The 21,160-nt window shown below is 42.0% G+C and overlaps 1 non-coding gene across 1 annotated transcript; it reads left to right on the top strand.

Annotated features, from left to right (window-relative positions):
* The first annotated feature begins 5,435 nt into the window (after positions 1-5,435).
* Positions 5,436-20,120, top strand: LOC106571116 (uncharacterized). Its single transcript, XR_014378938.1, has 4 exons — positions 5,436-5,630; positions 6,228-6,519; positions 6,873-6,968; positions 18,052-20,120. It is a non-coding gene; the product is annotated as an uncharacterized LOC106571116 (transcript).
* Positions 20,121-21,160: the final 1,040 nt, after the last annotated feature.

The raw sequence follows: 21,160 nt of genomic DNA on the forward strand, positions 1-21,160 counted from the left end.
GCTCTAGCCATGAGGGCCCTAAACACATTTTGGTTGGATGATTGCATGTTGCAACTCAGCGTAAAACACCTCCCCTCAGAGGGGTTGGGTTAAATGGGGATGACTCATTTCAGTTGAATGCATTCAGTTGTGTAACTGACTAGGTATCCCCTCCCTCCTTTCTAACAGCCTACAGAATTTCAATAGGCCTAATCAATAATCAGTTTGAATAGGCTTGTCAATTTCATTTTGCCAAAAAACTATTTAATCCAATGGTTCATTTCAAGAGTCTTAAACATGTCTGTGTTTCTATAACTGTTATTTGTTTAATACTAAACTCTGATTACATTATTTGAGTTATGATTCTGATAGGGAACTACACATATGGAGTTGTGAAAACAGTGAGTTTGATACTCTACATACAATCAATCCTGTGGGCCTTTTCCAAATGAGACGTTTGAAAGCGAACTAAGTTAGTAGGCTTTCTTATATGTATGTAAGCTACAATATGTTATGTTAAAAGTTGAAAACAAGTCTTGTCATGTTACAGTATTACAGGTCAGGGTGCAAATATATAACATACAAGGTCACCATCTGCTGGACTATTGATAAACTGTCTCAGATGGATGAATAAAACAGATAATTCTAAGTATGAACTTCTTTTGGTTTGATGTATAAAGTTAGTCCTCCCTGCGACTTCAGCATCAGTGTCAACCTTGGGCCAAGAGGGAATTGGTTTCTCCCATGGGAGACCAGAGTTCAGATCCAGCCCATGACATACAGGCCTACAATAACCTTTTAGCGTGATCACAAAAAAATCGAATTCTGCAAAATCTTTTACTTAAATTAACTTCCTTCTTAGTATTTTTGGCTCACAACTTTTGCCAGGATGGTTCGCAAAGCACCCTGGGTAACCCTTTGCTTTAGTTAGTCATTTGCTTGTTATTTAAAATGTCAAATGATACAGCCCAGTAGTGTCCTCCAATCTTGTTTGACATTTTTGGAAGATAATTGATCATATTTTGTATTCCCTTTCTCCATGAGAAGAAGGTAGATGCAATTTTTGGGGTTCTAATTGCTGTTCAATTCACTTAATTGTGCTCTCGAAAGTCTAATTAACAAAATATGTGGGAATGTGTTGCACACTGTCTGCCTTTTTGATGCAGCACCACATACTGTACATGACAGTAATGTTTCCACATTAAAAAACTGTTTGTTCAGCATGGCTTATAATTTATGCTGTCTAAATTATTGGAAGTTCGAGGTTCCGACCGTTAAGTTTACATTTTGCGCAGCACATCAATGCTAGAACCTACTCCATTCTGGTTAAAAGCAGACAGTGACTCTTTAATTGCACTGGAAAGTGCCTCATTGTAATATTTAAAAGCTTTTATGTTTTTCATCTTTTCAGCTACCACCTTTCGCTCAGGTCCCTTAAAGGGCCTACTCACTGGGCAAAAACTGGTTGAATCAGCGTTGTTTCCACATCATTTCAACCAATGAAATCAATGTGATGAAGTTCAATCAACGTGGAAAACTGATTGGACTTGCAAAAAGTAATCAACGTAAGGGCATTCTGTATTTTTTTCACCAAACTTTTAACCTAAATCCAATGACATGGTGACATTCGTTGTTGATTTCACGTTGAATTCACGGTTAGTTGACAACTCAACCAAATGTAAATCAAAACTAGACATTGATCTGACATCTGTGCTCAGTGGGTAGCCTTTAATCTGTCCCCTTGGTGTACTATTTTTCCTTTGTAAGAGACTTCTGAATGATGTCTATACATTTTTCGGTTACAGTCCTTCCATTTCAAATGATTTCTGGGAGCAATAACCTTTTATCTTAAGGAAGGGTGCATTGGATCTCCTGTTATTTGCAACACTGCATTGATGGTTTTTTAGTAAGGATTCAATTTCTAGTGCATTCTCTTTTTTTTAAATTTTCGTCATTTAGCAGACACTCTTATCCAGAGCAATTAGGGTTAAGTGCCTTGCTCAAGGGCACAGACAGATTTTTCACATAGTCGGCTCGGGGATTGGAAACAGCAACCTTTCACTTACAGGCCCAACACTCTTAACCACTAGGCTACCTGCCGCCCTAGTGTCTTCCTTTTTTATGATGGTATAATTTAGACCATCATGTCCTCAGTTCTTGTAACATTTGAATTATCTGGGACTGATTCTGAAAATTGTTGCTTTACCTGAGAAAATATATTTTATTCATTTGCCCTGAAGCAATATATCCTCTATTGATTCAATTTCGATAGACATCATGGTTTCAAAGTTAATTGATTTAGAATGTTGCATTTGTTTCATTTCAACATTTACTGATAACTTGACACTCCCATCCTCTATATCTGAGCTACACTATACATATCAAAGTATGTGGACATCACTTAAAATTAGTGGATTCGGCTATTTCAGCTTCACCCGTTGCTGACCGGTGTATAAAACAGAGCACACATCCATGCAGTCTCCATGCCTCACCCAATGTGGTACGTTTGTTATTGACAGAATGTTCTACATCATATTTTTGTAGGTTTTTTATTTTAATTGATTCCACTTTGATGGGCTGAAAATCAATTTCCTCCATTGTCATGGTTTCCAAGACCATTGATTCAGAATAATTTGTTTTAGCTTGATCATCATCCTGCATTCCCCTAGATTCAGGTAACAGGTGACAGTGTCTGTACCCCATAAAAACGTCTCAATGACGCAAACTTTCATGGTATGACACTGGATCCTATTAGTAGACGGTGTGATGATTCTGAAACACTTCCCTTTCACTTTAAAAACGTCTATATTTTAAAACGGTACCAAAGCTAACATGTGGAAAGAAACATTTTCTCTTCAAAACATGTTAAAATACTGTTTTGTTAAATCAACCAATCAATCAAATGTATTCATAAAGCCCTTTTTACACCAGTAGATGTCACAAAGGGCTATACAGAAATGCAGAATCACTGGATAAGACAGGATAATTACACCAGATATAACAGACTGATCCTAGCCCTCTGACACATAAACTATTGCAGCATAGATACTGAAGGCTGAGACAGGAGGGGTCGGGAGACACTGTGGCCCCATCCGACGATACCCCCGGACAGGGCCAACCAGGCAGGATATAATCCCCACCCACATTGCCAAAGCACAGCCCCCACACCACTAGAGGGATATCCGCAGACCACCAACTTACTACCCTGAGACAAGGCTGAGTATAGCCCACAAAGATCACCTTCACCGCACGAGCCCGAGGGGGCACCAACCTGGACAAGAAGATCATGTCTGTGACTCAACCCACTCAAGTGACGCACCCCTCGTAGGGACGGCATGGAAGAACTCTAGTAAGCCAGTGACTCAGCCCCCGTAATAGGGTCAGAGGCAGAGAATCCCAGCGGAGAGAGGGAAGCCTGTCAGGCAGAGACAGTAAGGGCGGTTCGTCGCTCCAGTGCATTTCAACTCACCTTCGCACCCCTGGGCCAGACTACACTCAATCATAGGACCTACTGAAGAGATGAGTCTTCGATAAAGACTTAAAGTTTGAGACTGAGTCTGAGTCTCTCACATGGATAATCATTTCTGGACAACAAGTTTCGGATTTTTGCAATGTTACGAAGATTGAAGAAAGCTGTCCTTGAAATATTCTTAATATGTTTGTCAAAAGAGAGATCAGGGTCCAGAGTTATTGCCAAGGTCCTTCACAGTTTAATTTGAGACGACTGTAAGATCAAGATTAATTGTCAGATCCAACAGGAGATCACTTTGTTTCTTGGGACCTAGAACGAGAATCTCTGTTTTGTCTGAGTTGAAACACAGGCTTCCAGGGTGGGCAACATCTGCTAACCATGTGTATGTGACCAATCAAATTTGATTTGATTTGATTTAGCAATGAAAGTCAACATTATGGTACATCACCAAGAGGTAGAATATATAGTAATAACAATAGTGGTTCTAAAAAGGAACCTTGAGGAACACCGAAACTTACAATTGATTTGTCAGAGGAAAAACCATCCGCAGAGACAAACTGATATCTTTCCGACAGATAAGATCTAAACCAGGCAAGAACTTGTCCATTTAGACCAATTAGGGTTTCCAATCTCTCCAAAAGAATGTGGTGTTCGATACCGAGGTATAGTTGGTTTTATATTCACACATTCGGACATTCAACAGACATTCGCCAAAAGTGGAAATTGTATTCAAAACAAAGGTTGTAAGAATATAGAATAAATCATATCTAGTTTGATGATTCTGTGACAAACTATGAATTAGTTATTGATTTATACAGCTTTAAATTGCATTTGAAAGAGTTTAAGTATTTCCATCAAATCAAAACTGGATTTTTTTATTCAAAACAAAGGTTGTTAAAGCATGCTAGACATTTATAGAATAAATCACATCTAGTTTAATGTTTCTGTGACAAACGGTGAATTAGTTATCGATTTATATCAGCTTTAAATTGCATTTGACAGATTTTATGTATTTCTATCAAATCAAAATTGGAATCTGTATTCAAAACAAAGGTTTTAAAAGTATGCTAGACAGTTATAGAATAAACCATATCTATTTTTATGTTTCTGTGACAATCAATGAATTAGTTATTGATTTTTACATTTGTAAATGGATTTTGGCAAATGTCTGTTGAATGTCTGTTGAATGTCTGTTGAATGTCTGTTGAATGTCTGTTGAATGTGAATGTGAATGTGTGAATATAAAACCAACTTTACCTTGGTGTAATACATAGTGTCAAAAGCAGCACTAAGGTCTAGGAGCACGAGAAAAAAATGCAGAGCCTTGGTCTGATACTATTAAAAGGTAATGTAACACCTTCACGAATGTTTAAAACCAGACTGAAGCGTTTCGTATATATTATTTGTCTTCAGGAAGGTAGTGAGTTGCTGCGCAACAGCTTTTTTTTTTTAGAGGAATGGGTGATTTGATATAGGCCAATAGTTTTTTACATTTTCAGGGTCAAGGTTTAGGTTTTTCAATTGAGGTTTTATTACTGCCACTGGTGAGTTTGGTACACATCTGGTGGATAGCGAGCCGTTTATTATGTTCAATATAGGAGGGCCAAACATTGGAAGCAGCTCTTTCAGTAGTGTAGTTGGAACAAGGTCCAGTATGCAGCTTGAAGGTTTAGAGTTGACATCAGTTAAAAATCATTAAAACTTCCAGCAACAGTGTTGGTATTGTGTTATTATTGTTGTTTTTCATAGGGGATTATAATGAAAAGCATCACCAATATAGTTTTTAAAATGTAATAGTACAGTTAAAAACTTTATTTAAAGTTAACTTCGTTCTAATTGAATTCTATAATGACTTGTTTGCATTTTCAATAAATGTATGTTTAAGTAAGTTCAAAGTATAATTTTATGATAATTTTTTTATCCAGAAAACAATGTCAAGTAAAAGTCAGGAGTACTTTTATTTTGAAAATTCGGCGTACAGGAAGGAACTGCCGATGCTAAGTGACAGATGGCTAGCTGTTATGTGAGTGAGTGTGAGGGCAAAATGGCTACAGCTTACAAAATGTTTCAGTTAGAAACAACATCTATTATGGCCGTTGTCGTCGAGACGGCAATGACAGAAATTGGCAAATTTTTGACCACCGTGCCAAACTCTTACGTTTGCAATCCGGAGAGCGAGGTGAGAACAGAGTTAAGCTAACTGCGTCAAATATGTTTTTAAAGTAACCCAATTAGTTATACATCCGGAAAAATATCTGCCTCATTGTTCTATCTGTGGCAACGTATGGTACTGTTAACGCGTAACGTTATCTAACTAGCTAAAGATACGTTGTCTAGTAGTTTATCCAACGTTGTGTAACCACTATACGAATATTTGGTGTAACTATGGCTAAATTAGCCAGCTTCCTGCAATTTCCTTATCTACGGTAGTTGCGCTAGCTAGTTAGCTAACTGCTAGCCGTTAGCTTAGTGTGATTTTTTTTTTTTTTTTTTTTATTGTAATTTTTTTACCTTTTTAACTAGGCAGGTCACCTAAGAATAAATAATTATTTACAATGACGGCTTGAAGACTGCCTTGTTCAGGGGCAGAACGCCAGATTTTCACCTTGTCAGCTTGGGGATTCGATCTAGTAACCTTTCGGGTTACTGGACCAACGCTCTAACCACTAGGCTACCTGCCGCGTTAACTTAGTGGTTTCACATCATTTTCTTTGGAGCGTAGCTGACTGCACAGTTCACTATTTAGGTAACATTTTTTTTCAATTTCTCTTCACAGCTGTGCACAATTATGAATCTGGTGACAGAGGAGGCTATTCGTAAAATTTGCCAACTATTCCTAGTGGTCTCCTCAAGTTCACAAAATGAGAACGATAAACTGAAGACCAAGGTGGAGCAGATGGAGGAAGTTCTGAAAACCAAGGTGGAGCAGATGAATGAAGATATGAAGGCATTGACTGAGAAGGCTGAAAATTATAGAGCATCACTGGCTAAAATGCAGGCACAAGCAGAACCGAAAGGACCCACACATATTCTGCTCAATGGAATGATTTTTGCAATTCCACCAGTTGGTGAGTGTCATAGACCTAGCTAGCTAGCCAATAGTCATTTTTTTATTTAACTAGGCAAGTCAGTTAAGAACAAATTCTTATTTACAATGACGTCTTAGGAACAGTGGGTTAACTGCCTTGTTCAGGGGCAGAACAACAGATTTTTACTTTGGCAGCTCTGGGATTCGATCTGGCAACCTTTCTGTTACTGGCCCAATGCTCTAACCACTAGGCTACCTGCCTAGGCTTTAGCTAAAGCTAGTTATTGGTGATCATTTATTTTCAAATACATTTAGGCCTAAATCACACAATTTTGTGGGAAGAAAGGGAAAGGTGAATGTGTGTTAAAGGTAATTATGCTTGTTATGTTTTAGGTCTCTCAATGTTCTCTGGAATGACAGCGGCTTCAACATTGCCAGGGAATGTCAGTCAAGCAAACACTGTCACTAACGCGATGTCAGTCTGTGCAGGTAATCCTTCAAATTGTGTTATTTTGAATAATGGTTAGCAAACCAAAGTCTTAATCACTAGGAACCAAACAGAAGCAAATGGGCCAAAACGGGAAGGTCATAGGCAGCCACTGAGTGGTGTCACCACCAGTGAGTGGTGTACAGAATGGTGTCGTCTGCGTAGAGGTGGATCAGAGAATCACCATCAGCAAGAGCGACATCACTGATGTATACAGAGAAAAGTCTGCTCGAGAATTGAACCCTGTGGCACCCCAATAGAGACTGCCAGAGGTCCGGACAGCAGGCCCTCAGAGTTCAGTGTGTCAAATCGATCAGAGAAGTAGTTGGTAAACCAGGCGAGGCAGTCATTTGAGAAACCAAGGCCGTTGAGTCTGCCGATAAGAATGTGGTGATTGACAGAGTCGAAAGCCTTGGCCAGATTGATGAATACGGCTGCACAGTATTGTCTTTTATCAATGGCAGTTATGATATCGTTTAGGGCCTTGAGCGTGAGGTGCACCCATGACCAGCTCGGAAAGCATAGCGGCGAAGGTATGGTGGGATTCAAAATGGTCGGTGATCTGTTTGTTAACTTAGCTTTCGTAGGCAGGGTAGGATAGATATAGGTCTGTAACAGTTTGGGTCTAGTGTCTCCCCCTTTGAAGAGGGGGATGACCGCGGCAGCTTTCCAATCTTTGCGGATCTCAGACGATACGAAAGAGGTTGAACAGGCTAGTAATAGGGGTTGCAACAATTGCGGCAGATAATTTTAGAAAGAGAGGGTCCAGATTGTCTAGCCCAGCTGATTTTTTTTTTTTGGGGGCTTCACATTTTGCAGCTCTTTCAGAACATCAGCTATCTGGATTTGGGTGAAGGAGAAATGGGGGAGGCTTGGGAAAGTTGCTGTGGGGGGGGCAGAGCTGTTGACCGGGGTAGGGGTAGCCAGGTGGAAAGCATGGCTAGCTGTAGAGAAATGCTTATTGAAATTCTCAATTATTGTGGATTTATCGGTGGTGATAGTGTTTCCTAGCCTCAGTGCAGTGGGCAGCTGGGAGGAGGTGCTCTTATTCTCCATGGACTTTACAGTGTCCCAGAACTTTTTGGAGTTTGTGCTACAGGATGCAAATTTCTGTTTAAAAAAGCTAGCCTTTGCTTTCCTAACTGCCTGTGGATATTGTTTCCTAACTTCCCTGAAAAGTTGCATATCGCGGGGGCTATTCGATGGTAATGCAGTAGGCCACAGGATGTTTTTGTGCTGGTCAAGGGCAATCAGGTCTGGAGAGAACCAAGGGCTATATCTGTTCCTGGTTCTACATTTTTTGAATGGGGCATGCTTATTTAAGATGGTGAGGAAGGCACTTGTAAAGAATAACCAGGCATCCTCTACTGACGGAATGAGGTCAATATCCTTCCAGGTCGATTAGAAAGACCTGCTCGCTGAAGTGTTTTAGGGAGCGTTTGACCGCGATGAGGGGTGGTCGTTTGACCGCGGACCTGTTACGGACGCAGGCAATGAGGCAGTGATCGCTGAGATCCTGGTTGAAGACAGCAGAGGTGTATTTAGAGGGCAGGTTGGTCAGGATGATATCTATGAGGGTGCCTGTGTTTACGGATTTGGGGTTGTACCTGGTAGGTTCCATGATCATTTGTGTGAGATTGAGGGCATCTAGCTTAGATTGTAGGATGGCCGGGGTGTTAAGCATATCCCAGTTTAGGTCACCTAACAGTACAAACTCTGAAGATAAATGGGGGGGCAATTAATTCACATATGGTGTCCAGGGCACAGCTGGGGGCTGAGGGGGGTCTGTAACAAGCGACAACAGTGAGAGACATTTCTGGGAAGGTGGATTTTTAAAAGTATAAGTTCAAATTGTTTGGGCACAGACCTGGAAAGCGTGACAACTCTGCAGGCTGTCTCTGCAGTAGATTGCAACTCCACCCCCTTTGGCAGTTCTATCTTGGTGGAAAATGTTGTAGTTGGGAATGGAAATTTCAGAATTTTTGGTGGCCTTCCTAAGCCAGGATCCAGACACGGCTAGGACATCCGGGTTGGTGGAGTGTGCTAAAGCAGTGAATAAAACAAACTTAGGGAGGAGGCTTCTAATGTTAACATGCATGAAACCAAGGCTTTTACGGTTACAGAAGTCAACAAATGATAGCGCCTGGGGAATAGGAGTGGAACTGGGGGCTACAGGTCCTGGGTTAACCTCTACATCACCAGAGGAGGAGTAGGATAAGAGTACGGCTAAAGGCTATAAGAACTGGTCGTCTAGTGCGTTGGGGACAGAGAATAAAAGGAGCAGATTTCTGGGCGTGGTAGAATAGATTCAAGGCATGATGTACAGACAAGGATATGGTATGATGTGAGTACAGTGGAGGTAAACCTATGCGTTGCCTCTAGAGATGAAACCTCTCTCATCGTCACGCATCAATTAACGTAGGTGAGGTCTCCGCATATGTGTGGGATGGGCCGAAAGAACTAAGACATTTTGAGCGGGACTGAGGGCGCTACAGTGAAATAAAACAATAAAAACTAGCCAAGGCAGCAGTAAACAAGGCATATTGACATTAGAGAGTCATAAAGCAATCACAGGTGTTGATCAGGACAGCTAAGACAACAACGGGTAAATGGCGATGAATGGGCAGAGCGGGTCAGTTAGATACATACAGGACCTGAGTTCGAGGCTGGGGCCGACAGGTAAACATAATGAGGTACCGTGTTATTGAAACAGTCCAGGGTGCATCAGCTGTGTAGCCGAGTGATCATAGGGTCAAACGAGTAGCAATAGGTGAGTCAGGGTGCTGTTCGGTAGTCACAACTACGGTGGGCAAGCAGGGGACACAGCGTTCAGAAAAAGCTAGCGGCCCGGGGCTAGTAGATGGTTCTGCTGCGATATCGTAACAGAATAGCCTGTTGAGACAACATCGGGAAATCACGTCGGCAGTCCAGTCGTGATGGATTGGCGGGGCTCTGTGTTGATAATAAAGGGTCCAGGCCAACTGGCAAAGGAGGTATTGTAGCCCTAGAATTAGCTGGTATATGGGCCTAGCTCAAGGCTAGCTGGTGCTTGCTTCGGGACAGAGGCATTAGCTAACAGTAGCCACTCGTTTGCAGCTAGCTAGCTGCGATGATCCGGTGTAATGATCCAGAGTGGCAGGAATCCGGTGATATGGTGGAGAGAGGCAGTCCAATATGCTCTGGGTTGATATCGCGCTGTGCAGACTGGCAGGTGATTGTCCGAGCTAAGGCTGGCTGATTCCGGGGGGGAAAAAGGCGAGGACCGCTAGCCGTGGCTAACAAAGACTAGCAGCTAGTTAGCTGGCTAGCTCCTGATGGAAGTTCCAGCTATAAGGAATTAAAAAAAAATAACAGATCCGTACCACATTGGGTGAGGCATGGAGACTGCATGGATGTGTGCTCTGTTTTTTACACCGGTCAGCAACGGGTGAAGCTGAAATAGCCGAATCCACAAATTTTAAGTGTTGTCCACATACTTTGATATGTATAGTGTAGCTCAGATATAGAGGATGGGAGTGTCAAGTTATCAGTAAATGATGGTATATTATACCGTCATAAAAAAGGAAGACACTAGGGCAGGCCTAGCGGTTAAGTGTTGGGCCTGTAAGTGAAAGGTTGCTGTTTCCAATCCCCAAGCCGACTGAAAGATCTGTTGGTGTCATTGAGTAATTTTGCTGGAAGTTATGGTTTTTAACTACTATCAACTCTTAACAAAACAGGATTTAAACATGTTTTGAAGATAATGTTCATATCCACACGTTTGCTTCTGTACTGTTTTTAAACTATAGAAGTTGTCGAAGTCAAAGGGGGGGTGTTACAGCAACCTGTTACCTGAATCTAGATGAATGCAAGATAATGGTCAAGCTAAAACAAAAGATTCTGAATCAGTGGTCTTGGAAACCATGTCGATGGATGAAATACCTTTGTCTATCAAAGTGGACTCAATTGATGAAAACAAGATCATTATGGAACTTCAAACTAGTCACTTAGATACAGATCATGATGTTGACAATCATGAAAACTGAAACGAGTCACGATTCCCCACAATGGCAGTTTCTTGTCATTGTTGGTAGCTATCTGGCCATCCAGAATACACAACTCAGACTTCTGCCCTATTGAACCATGTGCCTAGTTTTTTTGTGACATTGACAGCTAACCCATCTATAGCACGAGTCAGCTTGGTTGGTTGCTGTCTCTCGCTCACTGCATCACTTGGTCACAGTAATGCCCCTCCCCTGCTTGCTAGAGAGGCACCTCTCTCCCTACTGTGGCGCAGCCATGGTTAATAAAGTAGCTTAAAAAAAAAATCTTCTGCTACCTTCATTCAAATCGGACTGGGTTTGGATCCTACCTGTCCAAATGGAACAGGTCTCTCTATATTAAAATGTTTTATGTACACTACCGTTCAAAAGTTTGGGGTCACTTAGAAATTAAGTTTTTTTTAAAGAAAAGCCAACAAAAATTTGGATAGCCCCCTTTTTTTCCCAATTTTCGCCTAAACATACCAAAATCGAACTGCCTGTAGCTCAGGCCCAGAAGCAAGGATATGCATATTCTTGGTACCATTTGAAAGGAAACACTTTGAAGTTTGTGGAAATGTGAATTGAATGTAGGAGAATATAACACGATAGATCTGGTAGAAGAAAATACCACCATCTTTGAAATGCAAGAGAAAGGTCATAGTTATAGCCATCACTCTGGTTGTAATTATGATAGTGTCCACAAGATGGCAGCAGTGTATGTGCAAAGATTCAGACGGATAACTAAACAACAGGACTTTTAGTGTGAAGTCCCCAGTTACATTTGGGCAAATCGTGAAAGAGACATTCTCATTCATATTCCATTTTTCTGCAAGAATATCGTCAAGTCTGTATACTTGGACTTTGACTTAGCTTTCCAAGTATTAGTAGCCATATAAGTTCAACATTTGCAAAACAACCAGTTTTCATAACTGTGAATATCCAAAATTAAAAGGCATGCTGTCGTACAAGGTTAGTAGCTACATTTTGGGACCGAGACATGGTTTCCGGATACTCCCGTAAAGCCCAGCTCATTGGTAAGTTCATTAAATAGTACTCGCAAAACACCAGTCTCAACGTCAACAGTGAAGAGGTGACTTCTCGATGCTGGCCTTCTAGGCAGAGCCATATCTCAGACTGGCCAATAAAAATAGAAGACAAAAGAACAGACACTGGATAGAGGAACTCTGCCTAGAAGGCCAGCATCCCGGAGTCACCTCTTCACTGTGAACGTTGAGATTGGTGTTTTGCAGGTACTATTTAATGAAGCTGCCAGTTGAGGACTTGTGAGGTGTCTGTTTCTCAAACTAGACACTCTAATGTACTTGTCCTCCTGCTCAGTTGTGCACCGGGGCCTCCCACTCCTCTTTCTATTCTGGTTAGAGCCAGTTTGCGCTGTTCTGTGAAGGGATGTTACGTACGCCTCTAGGAAGAGGGAACGGAACACCCTGCTACAACTCAACTCCCCTTGCAGTGAAAGAGGTATGGGACTGTAGGTGCAAGTAAGGATGACAAAGGCAGAGAATTTACCGTTTACTGGGAATTTATTTCTTCACACGGTAAATTTGGGGAAAAGGGGCTGAACGGAACCAAAGCAAAGAAAGTAAATGTCAAAGCCCCCTCCTACCTTACCTGCCTATCCACTACTTACCTATACTTAGCACCACCTGGTGCGCTAACCAAAATACAGGGGGTGGTCCGCCCAGGTCTTACCTAGTGTGCATAGACAGTGAATACTACGGGTTAGCTATGCCCGCGGGCCTCTTGTCCGTGAACATAACAATCAGCTCTCTCAGCAACAACTAACATAGTACATACCAAATCGCTTTCTGGGAAACAACCAACATAAGATATAACCCTCAGCTCTCTTCTCTTACAAAGGAACACTGGTTTTTAAAGCTGGAGAAGGAGTCTGTAATTGGATACAGCTGTATCCTGACGAGGGGGCGGGGTCAGCTCTCCAATCATCGATGTGGCCGACCAATCAGCTGCTTAAAGGAATTTCAGGAAGCCATCCTGAAACACACACTTACAAACAAAACCACAACACAGAAACTGGGGAACGTAACACGCCCACCACAAAACATGCAAACATAAGAGTTTGCAATAACAAAACCTAACGCTTCCCTAGTTACTAAACCCGTGATAGGGCTCGGCGAATGTGGTTGCCGATGCTCTTCACATAGGCCATCTGTACATTGTATCCTTGTACAATCAGAGCCCACCTCATAAGGTGGCGGTTCTGATTTGTACATTTGCTTCAAAAACACCAAAGGATTATGGTCCGTGAAGACTAGTAGTGGCAAGGCACTAGAGCCCACATATACTTCAAAGAACTGTAAGGCTAGCAATAAAGCCAGTGTCTCTTGTTCAATGGTGGAGTACCTTGACTGACACGAGTTGAACTTAAGGGAGAAGAAACTGACGGGTCGATCCACTCCCTCTTCATCTTCCTGCAAGAGAACCGCACCCAACCCACTATACTAGCGTCTACCTCCAACTTAAAAGGTTTGTCAAAGTTGGGGGCGGCAAGCACGGTGGCACTGCAAAGTAGCGCTTTGGCGGACTCAAAAGCATAGTTACAGTCCTTGGACCACTTAAATGGTTCTTTAGGACTAAGCAGAGATGTAAGGGGAGCTACTACTGTCGAGAAATTCTTACAGAATGTACGATAGTACCCTACCATCCCCAGGAATCTGCGCAACTGGCAGCCAGTCGTGGGAGCAGGAAAAGCAACAATTGCTTCCACTTTGCCAGTTACTGGGCGCACTTGACCTTGTCCCACTTGCTTCCCTAAGTAAGTCGCAGTAGCCTTCCCAAACTCACACTTGGCCAAATTGAGGGTTAAAGAAGCATTCTCCAACCGCTGAAACACACTTTAAGGTGGAGAGATGATCAGACCAAGTAGACGAATTAATCACCACATCAAGGTAAGCCGTACAATTTGGCACATCCGCAAACACAATATTAACTAGGCGCTGAAAAGTAGCAGGTGCATTACACATTCCAAAGGGCATCAGTGTATTGTACGAAGTTATCAGGTGTAACGAAAGCCAGGATGTCAGAAGCTTGAGAGGTCAGCGGCACCTGCCAATAACCTTTTAGCAAATTTAACTTACTAACGTAAGCAGCAGAGCCAATTCTATCAATGCAGTCATCTAAGCGAGGTAGAGGAAAAGAATCAGACTTTGTAACTGCATTTACACGACGATAGTCCATACATAAGCGAGACGTACCGTCAGGCTTAGGAACAAGAATACACGGGGGAACTCCAGGAGCTGTTACTGGGTTTTGCCATGTCATTCTGTAATAAGACCTTTTCTCAGCATTAACCCGGTACGGATGCTGACGTATAGGAGCAGCGTATAGTATAAGATCATTAGTTTGATCGTTATCCAAATGTTCCATTTGAGAGGGTAACTTTTTTTCAGCATTTTACGAATTACATAAGCGTTCACACTGCTGTAACGTATGGCGTAACTTCAACCCGTCCTCCTTATCCTCCTCTAGGTCCCAGCCAGGCTTCAGCACCACCGCAGCCACACTGGAGACGGCGGGCTGGACCGTCTTACTTGAGGAGCTGTCTGGAGAGTCACGTGTATATAATATGCTTTAAGCATATTAACATGACTCGCACGGGAAGAACGCCTTCGGTCTGGGGTCTTTATCACATAATTGGTGTCTCCTTTTTGACATTCAATCACCTTCTCGTGACAGACAAAAGAATGTCTTGTAATTGGGGCGCAATTTCGCTTTCCCCTGCCTTAGTTTTTATGGGGGTAAAAACCGTCGGCTTTACAGAAGGAATACCCGGTGCTTTGTCTTCTACTTCAACATTCTCAAAAATGGAACTAGCCAAATCCACCACATCTCCTAGCTTTCGAGATTGTGCCTTCGTTAATACACAAGCAGGAAAAACATGGGGAAATGCTTGAACCAATTTATCATTTGCTGTTTTGATTTCTGGGTTGTTTACTACCACTGAAACACAGGAGTGACGTTACCACCAGCGATATCATTCCCTAGTAGCAATGTGACTCCTTTTACTGGCAGTGTAGACACTACACCGACACGGAAACGTCCTGATACCAAGTCTGACACTAAGTGGACCCAGTGTAATGGTACAGGTACTGTTTTTGTCTCTATCCCCTGTAATATGACATGAGAGCCACAATACGTTTCAGAGGACCAGGGTAAAGCATCAGTAACGATTACTGACTGCGCCGCCCCGGTGTCTCGTAAGATTTGTATGGGTTTTGATCCGCTTGTTCTCCAGTTAAGAAAACACAACCGGCAGAGATAAACGGAGCATAGATAGGATCCAGTTTCCCAAATGCTGAATCAATAACTCTGCCCCACGGACGAGCCAAAGACTTGACTAAACCCACACTTTTCATTTTTGGGGACGGTGACGGGGACTGTTTCGGTTTATTTTTCAAAACCGGGCAGTCCGCAATCACGTGACCCTTTTGGTGACAGTAAAAACATTCACGGATTTCATGAAAAGGCTTAGGGTTGTCAGAGGAAAAGCGACCTGAACAAGGCACTGATGACGTAATTGTTTAGCCTTCAAAACGAGGTGCACCAAAGACAGTCTTGTGTGTCAGCGTACTCATCTGCCAACACTGCTGCCTGGGCCAATGTCACCACTTTCTGTTCACTTAAATTAACTACAATTCTATCAGGAAGGTTGCTTTAAAAATCCTCCAACAGCATCAACTCCCGAATATCAGCAAAGGTGTTAGCTTTGCTGGCTGAACACCAGCGATTAAACAGAGACTCTTTGTCCCTTGCAAACTCGACAAACGTACGGTGAGAGGGTTTCTTGTGGTTCCTGAAGCGCTGCCTATAAGCTTCAGGCACCGCAACACGGTAGTTTTAACTGTATCATAGTGTGAACTGTCTTCCAGGGAGAGAGCAGCTACTACTTCCTGGGCTTTCCCAGACAATTTACATTGTAACAGGAGCGGCCAAACCTTGAGTGGCCAATGCAGCGCAGCGGCCACATGCTCAAAAGCAGAGAAATAGGAATCAACTTCCAACTCCCAGAATGGAGGGACTAAAGCTATATTTTTACTCATGTCAAAGTGGGCTTCATGATGAGCAGGGTGTGGAGTCACACTGGAGCCAGCATCTTTGCTCCAGTTGTCAGATCCTCACCTTGTCGATTTCCGTTTTCCTAATTTGTAGATCAAATTACATTTGTCTCTATCTTTTTGCTTCATTTCTAAACGGGCCAGCCTCACCTTCAGCCTAGCGGTCCCGTCTGAATGACCCGAAGCAGAAGATAAAGAGTCAAATCGGGGCAATGTAAAGGGGGTACGAGCAACCCCTTCCTCCGCACCGTCCTCCGACTTGGCATCGGAAGGTCTACACTTCTCCTCTCCTGAAGCCTCCCCCTCATCCTCTTTCAACGAGAGAATTCGTTCTCTCACTAAATCCTCCCTGACTAGCACCAAAAGCTCAGCCTTTAGGGCTTTCTCAGGGACGAAGAGTCCATAATGGTCAGCTATAGCGAAAAGGTCTACTTTCCGCAACCCCACCAAACAATCAATAGAGGGCGCTTCAAAAAACTTAAATGGCTGAGGCAGCCATTTTGTACATTGCAGCTTTCCGAATACACGCTAACTAAACAAGTCGTCCAAACTCACAACCTACCATCACACCTCAATTACCTACCACAGAGAGCTCAGTGTTGCAGCGTCCGGTGGGTTTAATGGATTATCCCGGATGAGCCCCCATTATGTTACGTACGTAACATAGTACACAGCGTTGTACGAGATCTTCAATTTCTTACATGGAATAGCCTTCATTTCTCAGAACAAGAATAGACTGATGCGTTTCAGAAGAAAGGAATTTGTTTCTGGCCATTTTGAGCCTGTAATCGAACCCACAAATGCTTACGCTCCAGATACTCAACTAGTCTAAAGAAGGCCAGTTTTATTGCTTCTTTAATCAGAATAACAGTTTTCAGCTGTGCTAACATAATTAGAAAAGGGTTTTCTAATGATCAAATAGCCTTTTTAAAATGATAAACTTACCTAACACAGTGTCATTGGAACACAGGAGTGATGGTTGCTGATAATGGGCCTCTGTACGCCTATGTAGATATCCCATTAAAAATCCAGTTTCCAGCTACAATAGTCATTTACAACATTAACAATGTCTACACTGTATTTCTGATCAATTTGATGTTATTTTAATGGACAAAAAAATTGCTTTTCTTTCAAAAACGAGGACATTTTTAAGTGACCCCAAACTTTTGAATGGTAGTGTATATCGGGTCCGGGTGGGAAAGCCCCAGGTCCATTTTGGAAGGGGTCCAACTTTTTGTACCCATGAAGACCTAATTGGGTAGTCATAAATTTAAGATTATAATAACTCTATTTGCAAAAAATAACATTCTGAACAATGCTTTTCTTTTTCTTTGCACACATTCGGAGCATTTGCCAAGCTGCTGAAATTGCACGCTTCCCAACTTTAGGCTATGCGTTTGTGATTTTAAAACCATCCGCAATTATTTTTTGGGAGACACTAATGATCCTCTGTGGCTATATCATGCTCTCTGGTTTAGTATTTTGAATCATTTGATTTCTATAAAGACAGGAGTAATTTACATAATATGGGCAAATGTAATTAAATTGACTTAGGGGGAAGCTTAGCTAACCTATTGGATGCGCTGTCTATGGGGAAGGGACTACCTGAATGTTTGTTTTCACTTTCCTTTGCAAAACGTTTTGCTACAGTGTGCACTAATGAATATGGCCCAGTTGTTTGAAAACAATTCACAGGCAGGTAAACGTATGTTTATTTTAATGCTAATGTAAAAAAAAGATTCAGACTAGCATCCTGTCCAGCTGCTTTATTTGTACATCATCAAGATGCCTCATGCTACATAAACAGAAGATCTATAGGCTCCGGTTATATGGGCCGTTCTAGCTCGGACAAGGCTACTTATTTTTAATTAAATTCGTTTTGTATAATCCTCATTTGTAAAACCTGCTTAATTTATAGTTTTTTATGTGTTTGTGTATATATGTATACTCATAATCCTTTTTGTCTTTAGGTCCTGCAATGGTTTGCAGTAAAACCACAGAAACTTCTTCATTGGAGTGTGACTCTTCTCTGGGAGACACAGATGGACTGAATACAGACCCCTCCCCAAGAGACACTGAATCCAACGTTGAGCATATGAAAGCTGCTCTGCCAGAGGACAACGGGAGAGACAGCCATGAAAGCCAGAAAAACAGCAATACTACTAAAAGGATACGATCCAAAGAAACCAAATGCTTCAAGTGTGATATTTGTGAGAAGACCTTCAGCAGGAACAACCTACTGGTACAACACAAGCTAACTCACACAAGACCCTTCAAGTGTGATGTTTGTGAAAAGACCTTCAGCAGGAAGGGGTCACTGGAAGCTCACAAGCTAATTCACACACTGGTACATCAGATGCTAATTCACACAGAAGAAAGGCCATTCACTTGTGGTCAATGTGGCAAAACATTCAGAATGTCCAAGCAGCTCGAACATCACATGTTGCGTTACAGAGAAAAAACATTCAGTTGCAAAATTTGTGGAAATGTTTTGTCTACCAAGAAGGATCTGAAACGACATCAGCTTGTTCATGCAGTGGAGAGACCGTTCAAGTGCCTGACTTGTGACAAGGGTTTCACATCAAGGAAACTGCTTATCGAGCACGAGAGAATCCACACCGGTGAAAAACCGTACAGCTGTTCTGTATGTGGAAAGAGTTACAGACAGCATGGTGGCCTAAATATTCATATGCGAACACATACAGGTGTACGTCCACACTCATGTTCTGAGTGTGGTAAGGGATTTATGACAAGCAGCAGCCTCAAAAATCACATGGTTGTTCATACAGGGGAGAAGGCATTTAAATGTGAGACATGTGGAGCTGCTTTCGGCCATAAAGCCAACCTTCAGAGACACCAAGTTCTTCACACAGGGGAGAGACCGTACAAATGTAAAGTGTGTGGGAAAAGCTACCTTCAGTCCACCGACCTAAAAGCTCACATGCACCGTCATGGGGCAACCAAACCATTTATGTGTGACCTATGTGGAAAGACTTTTATGTACAATTTTCAAATGAGACGACACAATCTAAAATGGCACACAGCTGAAGGAGAGAAGCAGAGGGAACGACAGAGAAGAGAGAGAACGAGAGAGAGAACCGCCAGGAGAGCGGGAACCTCAACAAAGCCATTCAGTTGCGACGTGTGTTTGAATGGCTTCAGCTCCATGCTAACTCTGAAAAACCATCAACGAAGTCACACAGGACTAAAGCAATACTCTTGTTCCATTTGTGGAAAGACCTTTGCCTATAAAAATACTTTGGACTATCACATGAGACTTCACAGTGGAGTGAAGCCCTATGCTTGTAAATACTGTGAAAAGAAATTTGTTCTTAAGCAAGCTCTCGAAGGACATGAGCGAATCCATACAGGTGAAAAGCCCTTCAAATGCAGTTATTGTGACAAGACTTTCTCAGTCAACACCAATCTCAAAAGGCATGAGCGAGTCCACACGGGAGAGAAGCCATTCAAATGTGACGTCTGTGGTAGAGGTTTCAGCCAAGCTAACAATGTCAAAGCCCACATGCAGGTCCACACTGGAGTTAGGCCTTATTATTGCAAGAGATGTGGAAAGGGCTTTTCTGACATAAGACACTACAAAAACCATAGCTGTAATGGTGTGGCAGCGACACGTGATCGGTCTCGTAAATCTTCAGACCGCTCTTTCAGAAATAAGAAAGGAGGTGAAGACAGCAGTGCTTGCCATAATGCTGCTGTGATGTAGACTCAGTGATATAGTCTCTGTCATTCACAGTGGGGCAACTTCCTGCTTTCAGACATCAGGAACAACGGGGATGTATCTGTAGGGTTAAAAGTTCTGGGATGGGTTTCTGGAAAGCCTCATAGGAAATGAATGTGTGCTTTAGGAAATTAGATGAGTGCCTGCTGTCATGCTTGGAGAAATTGTTGTAAGTTTAAGGGTCAATGTTCATTAGCCCACATTATCATGGACACGTTTATTTCTGACTGCTGAATCATTTACGATGTTTTTTTTCTTTCTATTGTGTAAATCATTAAACACCTAATTCATGTGAAAATATCAGAACGAGTCATTCACATTTTCTGTCATTTTGTCTCCTTTGCCAAGATAATCCATAGGACTTCTGTTTTAGCTATACATACTTTTTATTTTATATATATATATATATATGAACAAAAATAAATGCAACATGTAAAGTGTACTTATTTCTCAAATTTTGGCCAGAATTTTTTTTTTACATCCCTTTTTAGTGAACATTTCTCCTTTGCCAAGATAATCCATCCACCTGACAGCTGAGGCATGTCAAGAAACTGATTAACGTTTTAGTGACGGGGCAGTACTCGGAAATTCAGATGAATGACGTGCCCAAATTAAACTATCTGCTACTCGGGCCCAGAAGGTAGGATATGCATATTATGAGTAGATTTGGATAGAAAACATTCTGAAGTTTCTAAAACTGTTTGAATGATGTCTGTGAGTATAACAGAACTCATATGGCATGCAAGAACCTGAGAAAAAAATCCAACCAGGAAGTGGTTTGTAGTTTTTCCAACTGATTGCCTTTCCAAACTACAGTGTCTGTGGGGTCATTTTTGCACTTCCTAAGGCTTCCACTAGATGTCAGCAGTCTTTAGAACCTTGTTTCATGCTTCTACTGTCACTGGGGAGAGAATAAGAGCTGTCTCGAGCCTGGGACCAGTGAGTTGTTTACTGCGTGGGCACGCAGGTGCGCCGTTCCTTATTTTTCCTCTGTAATGAATACACTATTGTCCGGTTGGAATATTATCAAAGATTTATATTAAAAAGACCCTAAGGATTGATTGTAAACATCGTTTGACATGTGTCTACGAACGGTAATGGAACTATTTGACTTTTCGTCCCGGGTTTTGCGCTCACGCATTATGCCTTTTGGATTAGTGATCTGAACGCGCGAACAAAACGAAGGTATTTGGACATAAATATGGAGTTTATCGAACAAAACGAACATTTCTTGTGGGAGTCCTGGGAGTGTATTCCGACAAAGATCAGCAAAGGTAAGTGAAGATTTATAATACTATTTCTGAGTTTAGTTGACTCCAGAACTTGGCGGGTAACTGTAT

Source organism: Salmo salar, chromosome 01, assembly GCF_965601325.2.
Source record: "Salmo salar chromosome 01, fSalSal1, whole genome shotgun sequence".
NCBI classification, from domain to species: Eukaryota; Metazoa; Chordata; class Actinopteri; order Salmoniformes; family Salmonidae; genus Salmo; species Salmo salar.